The sequence below is a fragment of the Arachis ipaensis genome, chromosome B1 (genome assembly GCF_059453495.1).
Source record: "Arachis ipaensis isolate K30076 ecotype BB chromosome B1, ASM5945349v1, whole genome shotgun sequence".
NCBI classification, from domain to species: domain Eukaryota; kingdom Viridiplantae; phylum Streptophyta; class Magnoliopsida; order Fabales; family Fabaceae; genus Arachis; species Arachis ipaensis.
Genome location: NC_142436.1, coordinates 68,625,827 through 68,634,987, shown reverse-complemented (window position 1 = coordinate 68,634,987; position 9,161 = coordinate 68,625,827). Strand labels below are relative to the sequence as shown.

The following is a 9,161-nucleotide window of genomic DNA, read 5'->3' as shown; positions in this document are numbered from 1 at the left end:
ATGCCAAGTTATTTGGTAATAAGACTTGGGGGTATGAACCTTCATTGCTCATCAATGAACTGAATGCTTTCGTTCAACTAAAATTACCTCAGAAGAAACCAGATCCCGGAAAGTTCCTAATACCCTATACCATAGGCACCATGACCTTTAAGAAGGCTCTCTGTGACCTGGGGTCAGGAATAAACCTCATGCCACTCTCTGTAATAGAGAAACTAGGGATCTTTGAGGTACAAGTGATGCCAAGGCATCTTAGGCTAGTTTCACTAGCATTTTTCTGTTAGTTTTAGTTGTTTTATGCATTTTCTTGAGCTTAAAGTAACCAAGAATGGTTAAATGAATAATAAAGCAATGAACCATCCAAACAGTATGATTTTGATGCAAATTCCATGAGTTTTAGTTATATTACTTGAATGCTATGACTGGAAGATTTCTCATGAAATTTTGCAAGACTTTGATGCAATTGTTTGGATGATTTCAGGGAAGAAGAGGCTAGGCAAGGAAGCAACAAAATCAATAAAGGAAGCTTGAATATCACATGTGGAGTTTAAGTTCCAGTTTAAGCTTAAACTGGAACTTAAACTACCAAGCCATATAATGCTGGAAATGGCGTTTAAGTTCCAGTTTAAGCCTAAACTGGAGCTTAAACGCCAGAATCATGAAGGCTAAGAAATGCTGAAACTGAAGTTTAACCTCCAGTTTAACCTTAAACTGGAGGTTAAACGCCAGAATGAGAATTCCACTCAGGAAGCATTTCCACGTTTAACCTCCAGTTTAACCTTAAACTGGAGGTTAAACGCCAGAAATGGGAAATGCACCAGGGAGCTTAAACGTGTTCGACCTCCAGGGGTTGCTTTCTCTATTCCCACGTTTAAGCTCCAGTTTAACCTTAAACTGGAGCTTAAACGTGTTCGACCTCCAGGGCTGCTTTTCCTATCTCTACGTTTAAGCTTCAGTTTAACCTTAAACTGAAGCTTAAACGTGTTCGACTACGTTACCCTCCAGGGCTGCCTTCTTCCATTTCCACGTTTAAGCTTCAGTTTAACCTTAAACTGAAGCTTAAACGTGCTTCCACAAAAGGCATCACTGGAAGTGTCTGGCGTTTAAGCTGCAGTTTAAGCTTAAACTGCAACTTAAACGCCACTATTGGAAAAGGTTTCTGGGCCAAAAATATTGCAGTTTAAGTTAGCTTTTGAGCATAAACATTAACTTAAACTTACTCTGGTATGAAACCCAATTGAATATCATGGTTTATGGAATTGGGCCTGAAGAATTGATGAGTCTGGAGCTTTAATTTGTTGAGTCTTGTGTCATTACTTGGTTATCACTAAGTTTGCTCAATGAATGTTACAGAATTGGATCACAGCCTCATCAGGATTATGGATCATAAACCCAAAGCAAAAGGAAAGCAGGGAGAGGCCTCAAAGCCCAAGAAACACAACAGAAGCTCAATATAGAAAGTGTATAAATAGGATAGAATTTAAGTTAGGAGGAGGGATCTTTTCATTTTGCTAGTTTTCATACCTTTGTAATTGAATTCAGAGCTATGACTCACTAAACCCCTTTCATTGGGTTAGGGAGCTCTATTGTAATTCAATGAATCAATAATAGTTTTATCTTCTTCTTCAATCTTTTCTCTTGAATTTTGTTAGAAAGCTTCTCGATCTAATTCCATTGGGTAGTTGTCTTGGGAAAGAAACTACCCATAATTGGAATCCTTCAGAACCTTGGGAAAGGAATGGAGGATTCATGCTAGAGAAGCTTTCTCACAGTGAATTGGATTGGGGTTTGGATGGATATTGTGACATGTAATCCTACCAAATTGTGGTTCATGAAACTGTGTGGTATAATCAGTGATCGAGCATCATCTCTTCTTATGAACATTTAAGCCAAAGGATTGGAAATTTGTTTGTTTTTAGAGAGAATTGGTGAGCCAAGGGATTGGGATCCAATCATATAAGATTGCCAAGCAAAAATTCAATGAACGCATTGGTTGAGGAAGAGATAAAAATGTTTTGATTCGGAGATCTCAATATCTCCTAAAACCCAATGAATTCCCCATCTCCGATTTCCACTTTCTCTTTACATTCTGCAACTCAATTCATGCAATCACCCCCATTCCCTTTTAATTTCAGCAATTTAGCTTCTGCTCTTTAATTCATGCAATTTAAGATTCCGCCATTTCAATTTCTTGCCATTTACGTTTCCCGCCAATTTTACATTCCGCAATTCTCATCTAATTCTTGATTCCGCTCAACTAGACACACTTCTAATCCGAATTGCTCATTCAACCAATCCTTGTGGGATTCGACCTCACTCTATTGTGAGTTTTTACTTGACGATAACCGGTGCACTTGCCGGAAAGAATTTTGCCGATCGTGCAATTTCCTAAATCGTGGCATAACTAGTTTATGCGCATCAAGTTTATGGCGTGGCATAACTAGTTTATGCGCATCAAGTTTATGGCGCCGTTGCCGGGGATTGGTTTTCGATTGACAATTCTCAAATTGGAAGTTAACTAGATTGAGCATTTTTTTTGTTTTGATTAATTCAGTACAAGTTACTTGTTGAATTTTAATTTCTGCACTCTGTTACATGCTTTCTTTCTTTATGCCTTTAAATTCAAGCAACTAACTCACTGACTCACTAACTGTTTGAATTAATTCCTCAACTGCTCTAACCATACTCTTCCATTAACCAAGAGTATTTCACTTGTTTGTTGCCTGTGCTGTGTTCTTGTATGATAGGTAGGAGAGGAGAGACATCAACTCCTCCATATACCGAACCAGAGAGGACCCTTCATAGACTTAGAAGGGAAGCAAGAGGGAAGAGAGTACTGGGAGAAGAAGAATCTGAAGGAGAATCTGAGGACAATTTTGAGGAAGCTTTAGATCTCAACATGGATAGAGAAGTTCACAACCATGAGAGAGCTGATGGAAACAATGCCATTCCCGAGAGGAGGGTTCTTAGTTCATACATAAACCCAACCTCTGGGAATTGTGGTAGCAGCATTCAGAAACCACCCATCCAGGCCAACAATTTTGAACTCAAACCACAGCTAATATCACTTGTGGAGAATCATTGTTCATTTGGTGGGAGTGCTAATGAAGATCCAAACCAACATCTCACAAAATTCCTGAGAATTTGCGACACTGTGAAGTCTAATGGAGTCCAGGAAGATACCTATAAACTGCTCTTGTTCCCATTTTCACTTAGGGACAAGGCAGCTAAGTGGCTGGAATCATTCCCAAGGGGGAGCCTAACAACCTGGGATGAGGTGGAAAGCAAGTTTCTGGCACGTTTCTACCCCCCACAAAAGGTCAATAGGCTTCGATCTGAGGTTCAGACTTTTAGACAACAAGATGGTGAAACTCTCTACGAGGCATGAGAGAGATTCAAGGATTTGACAAGGAAATGCCCACTAGACATGTTCCATGACTGGGTGCAATTGCATATTTTCTATGATGGACTTTCTTATGAATCAAGGAAGGCTGTAGACCATTCATCAGGAGGTTCATTGAACAGGAAAAAGACTGTGGAAGAAGCCATTGAAGTGATTGAGACAGTGGCTGAGAATGAGTACTACTATGCTTCAGAGAGACACAACACTAAGGGAGTCATGGAGCTGAACCATGTTGATACAATTTTAGCCCAAAACAAGGTGTTTGCCAAGCAACTAGCAGCGCTCACCAGGAAATTAGAAACAAAGCAAGTGGCTGCAATACACACACAAGATCAAGAGGAAGTAAGCACTGAAGGAGGTGATTGGGAAGAGGCCAATTATGTAGGAAATCAACAAAGGCAACCATATGATCCACATTCCAACACTTACAACCCAGGCTGGAAAAACCACCCAAACTTTGGGTGGGGCAACCAGCAAAACCAACATAACAAGTCCACATACCAAAACTCCAACCAAAGATCATACCAAGCCACACAAAACACTTACTCCCAACCATCATATCATGGCCAAAATAATCAACCTACCCAACCTAATCCGAACCAACAATTTCAAGATCAATTAAACAGGATAGAAGGAATGCTGGCAAACATGGGTCAGGACATAAGTGAGTTGAAAAGCTTTAGGGATGATGTGAGATCTACCTTAAGGAACCATGGTGAAAGACTCAAGAGGATGGAGTCTCAAATAGGAGAGCTATCTCAACAGGCCCCTAAGTCAACTGCAGTGTTCCCTAGTGACACAGAAAAGAATCCTAAAGGGGAACAAAAGGGAGTGAGATGGGAAGAATGCAAGGCCATCACCATATTGAAGGAAGTCTCAGAAGAAGAAGGAATCAGACCCTCAGAACAGGAGCCAGAAATCTTGAAGGAAGGTGTGGAAGAAGCTAAGCAGGAAAGTGAAACTGAGCAAGCCAAGGAACTGCAAAAAGGCATGCTGGAAACATACCAACCAAAAGCACCATTTCCTCAGAGGTTAGGAGGAGGTGAAAAAGGGAAAACCTATTCAAGGTTTTTAGAGACATTTAAGTCTCTCCATATCAATATTCCCTTTCTTGAGATTCACCAGCAGATGCCTACACATATCAAGTATTTAAAGGAATTGCTGAGCAAGAAAAGAGTTTTGAAGGGAGGACAAACTGTAATAATGAACAAAGAATGCAGTGCCCTCATCAAGAAGGACATAGTCTCTAAGAAAACAGACCCAGGAAGTTTTCATATCCCCTGCATCATAGGGGAAACAAAAATTGACAGAGGATTCTGTGATCTAGGAGCTAGCATAAATGTGATGCCTTTGACTCTTATGAAGAGGCTACAACTGAATGAGGTGAGATCCACTGATGTAATCATACAACTGGCTGACAAAACTCAGAAGCAAGCTGAAGGGGTAGTTGAAAATGTGCTGGTGAAAGTGGGAAATTATTTCTTCCCCACAGACTTTGTCATTTTGGACATGGAGGAAAGCTACCTACACCCTATCATTCTGGGAAGGCCATTTCTAGCCACTGCTAGAGCGCTCATAGATGTAGAACAAGGAGAGCTAATCTTGAGAATACATGATGAACAGCTCATTTTCAATGTTTTCAAACCTGCATCTGAGCTTGAACCAGAACCTGAAAAGCCTAAGGATGATAGTAGCCATCTGTGTTTGGAGGAAAGCAATCCAGCAGCTGAAACTCTGAAACAGTCCTTGGAAGGCAAACAAGAATTGCAAGAGTTAAAGCCACAAGAATCAATAGAAATAGATCAGAAGGATCCTCCTAGCATAAGGGTCAATGAAGAAATCCTCAAGAGAAAGGGAAGAATTGTAAAGAAATTGCCAAGAGGGTGGAGAAACAAGAAAATTCCCACTGAAGGTTTTTCTCCGGGAGATAAAGTGATATCAAGTCATTATCTGCCAATCCCACCTGGCCTCAAAACCATTCCTTCCCAGCTCCCTCAAGTGTTCACAATCAGGAAAGTTCTTTCTATGGAACATTTGGAAATCATGAAGGAATCAAATGGGGACGTTTTCATAGCGAGAGGAGAGGACATCAAGCACTACAATCCACCCTAACAAGGGGCAACCGTCAAGCTAATGACGTTAAAGAAGCGCTTGTTGGGAGGCAACCCAACCTGAGGTAATACCCCTTTGTTGTTTCTTTTATTTGTTTCAATAAAAAGGGTGAAGTAGTTTCTGTGCATTGCAAAGAATTAAGTTTGGTGTTTCACACCAAACAATGAATTCGTGGATCAATAATTCAAAGGGGAATGTGTGACTCTAAGTTTGGTGTTCCACCATAAAGATCAACTGAACACAACAACCTTTGAATTATATGAAAGGAACAACCATTCTAAGCAGTCACAGAAATGCTTAAAACCCTTAGCAGCAACCTCATTCCAAAGAGAACTCAAGGATTCAAAGAACAGAGAAGTAAGTGGGAGACTAAGTTTGGTGTTCACACACCAACTTAAGACTCAGACACTTACCCACACATAGTTGAGCTAACCACTCAAGTGCTTGAGAAGCAAGCAACTTCATCACTCTTTGCAGGAAAGGAAACAAGGATCTTAAAGCATGAAGCAACAACTAGGAGAAGAAGGAGAAATCAAATTGTTTCCTGGCAACAAAGAAAAAACAAGAAATTTCACAAGGTGGTGTTGTTCCTTGACAATTCTTTAAAAAGGGCAAACAAAAGCATGCTTGTTCTGGTTTAAACTGTAATTGTTGAATCTTTCTGGAATGTGAAGTTACTAGTATGTTTGTCTGTTTATTGCTTTGAATAAAGTGAATGCCTAGATGTTTGGATATAACTTCACCTTCTTAAACAAATGCTTGCCATGCTTGTTCTGTTTCCAAAAATAAAAGAAAAGTTTGAACAAAAGTAACTTGGCTCAATTAGTGACAAATCAAGTAGAATTAAGTGGTGGTATGCATGCTTGATTGTTTAGTCAGATCACTGGAAATAGAGTGTAGAATTATCATTTTTTGTGTAGAAATTGAAAACTGTCTATGGATCTTGATGAATAAATGTCTTTGGCCATGAAAAAGAAAGAAAAAGAAGAAGAAAAAGCCACTGAAAAAGGGCAACCAAAAAGCAAAAAAATTGAGAAAATAAGCTAGGCACCAATGGTTTGAACTTCTGAGACAAATGCCTGTGGTGTTTATGTATTAAGGATATGCTTGGATGAATAGGTTCTGAGGAGTGTTTCAACACTTGGTAACTTGGGTTAACTAACCCGGGATTATCAACCAAAAGTCCATTATCAAGAGCAACCTAAATACAAAATATTTAGTCACACAAAGAGGTGCTGGGCACCAATGTCTCAAGAAGAAATGTGAACTAAAATGCCTGCAGTGGATATGTGTAGTGCACTAATAAGAAAAAGAAAATGCCAAAGGCTTGTGCAACACATGACACTAAGCAAACAAGGAGCAAAGGAGCTCTAAGAAAAAGAAAAGAAAAACAAAGAAGAGAAAAGTGCCAAGGACATAAGAATAACAAGAGGCCATAGCAGTGTTTGATGGATGCAATGAAAAAGTGATAATCTTACCTGATAAGAATGAAAAAGTGATGCTGCAACTTTCTGCATAAAACCCTTCTGATGAACTTCAAATGCTTGCTAATATAGCCAATGTAACTGCTTTCTGTTTCATACTTTCTTCTCAAATAACTCAGGACTTGCTTAGGGACAAGCAAGTATTAAGTTTGGTGTTGTGATGCCAAGGCATCTTAGGCTAGTTTCACTAGCATTTTTCTGTTAGTTTTAGTTGTTTTATGCATTTTCTTGAGCTTAAAGTAACCAAGAATGGTTAAATGAATAACAAAGCAATGAACCATCCAAACAGTATGATTTTGATGCAAATTCCATGAGTTTTAGTTATATTACTTGAATGCTATGACTGGAAGATTTCTCATGAAATTTTGCAAGACTTTGATGCAATTGTTTGGATGATTTCAGGGAAGAAGAGGCTAGGCAAGGAAGCAACAAAATCAATAAAGGAAGCTTGAATATCACATGTGGAGTTTAAGTTCCAGTTTAAGCTTAAACTGGAACTTAAACTACCAAGCCATATAATGCTGGAAATGGCGTTTAAGTTCCAGTTTAAGCCTAAACTGGAGCTTAAACGCCAGAATCATGAAGGCTAAGAAATGCTGAAACTGAAGTTTAACCTCCAGTTTAACCTTAAACTGGAGGTTAAACGCCAGAATGAGAATTCCACTCAGGAAGCATTTCCATGTTTAACCTCCAGTTTAACCTTAAACTGGAGGTTAAACGCCAGAAATGGGAAATGCACCAGGGAGCTTAAACGTGTTCGACCTCCAGGGGTTGCTTTCTCTATTCCCACGTTTAAGCTCCAGTTTAACCTTAAACTGGAGCTTAAACGTGTTCGACCTCCAGGGCTGCTTTTCCTATCTCCACGTTTAAGCTTCAGTTTAACCTTAAACTGAAGCTTAAACGTGTTCGACTACGTTACCCTCCAGGGCTGCCTTCTTCCATTTCCACGTTTAAGCTTCAGTTTAACCTTAAACTGAAGCTTAAACGTGCTTCCACAAAAGGCATCACTGGAAGTGTCTGGCGTTTAAGCTGCAGTTTAAGCTTAAACTGCAACTTAAACGCCACTATTTGAAAAGGTTTCTGGGCCAAAAATATTGCAGTTTAAGTTAGCTTTTGAGCACAAACATTAACTTAAACTTACTCTGGTATGAAACCCAATTGAATATCATGGTTTATGGAATTGGGCCTGAAGAATTGATGAGTCTGGAGCTTTAATTTGTTGAGTCTTGTGTCATTACTTGGTTATCACTAAGTTTGCTCAATGAATGTTACAGAATTGGATCACAGCCTCATCAGGATTATGGATCATAAACCCAAAGCAAAAGGAAAGCAGGGAGAGGCCTCAAAGCCCAAGAAACACAACAGAAGCTCAATATAGAAAGTGTATAAATAGGATAGAATTTAAGTTAGGAGGAGGGATCTTTTCATTTTGCTAGTTTTCATACCTTTGTAATTGAATTCAGAGCTATGACTCACTAAACCCCTTTCATTGGGTTAGGGAGCTCTATTGTAATTCAATGAATCAATAATAGTTTTATCTTCTTCTTCAATCTTTTCTCTTGAATTTTGTTAGAAAGCTTCTCGATCTAATTCCATTGGGTAGTTGTCTTGGGAAAGAAACTACCCATAATTGGAATCCTTCGGAACCTTGGGAAAGGAATGGAGGATTCATGCTAGAGAAGCTTTCTCACATTGAATTGGATTGGGGTTTGGATGGATATTGTGACATGTAATCCTACCAAATTGTGGTTCATGAAACTGTGTGGTATAATCAGTGATCGAGCATCATCTCTTCTTATGAACATTTAAGCCAAGGGATTGGAAATTTGTTTGTTTTTAGAGAGAATTGGTGAGCCAAGGGATTGGGATCCAATCATATAAGATTGCCAAGCAAAAATTCAATGAACGCATTGGTTGAGGAAGAGATAAAAATGTTTTGATTCGGAGATCTCAATATCTCCTAAAACCCAATGAATTCCCCATCTCCGATTTCCACTTTCTCTTTACATTCTGCAACTCAATTCATGCAATCACCCCCATTCCCTTTTAATTTCAGCAATTTAGCTTCTGCTCTTTAATTCATGCAATTTAAGATTCCGCCATTTCAATTTCTTGCCATTTACGTTTCCCGCCAATTTTACATTCCGCAATTCTCATCTAATTCT

At 39.2% G+C, this 9,161-nt stretch overlaps 1 non-coding gene across 1 annotated transcript; it reads right to left on the bottom strand.

The window, feature by feature from the left end:
- Positions 1–3,322: 3,322 nt before the first annotated feature.
- Positions 3,323–3,426, bottom strand: LOC148576935 (small nucleolar RNA R71). Its single transcript, XR_015904483.1, has one exon. It is a non-coding gene; the product is annotated as a small nucleolar RNA R71 (small nucleolar RNA).
- Between the last annotated feature and the right edge of the window lie 5,735 nt (positions 3,427–9,161).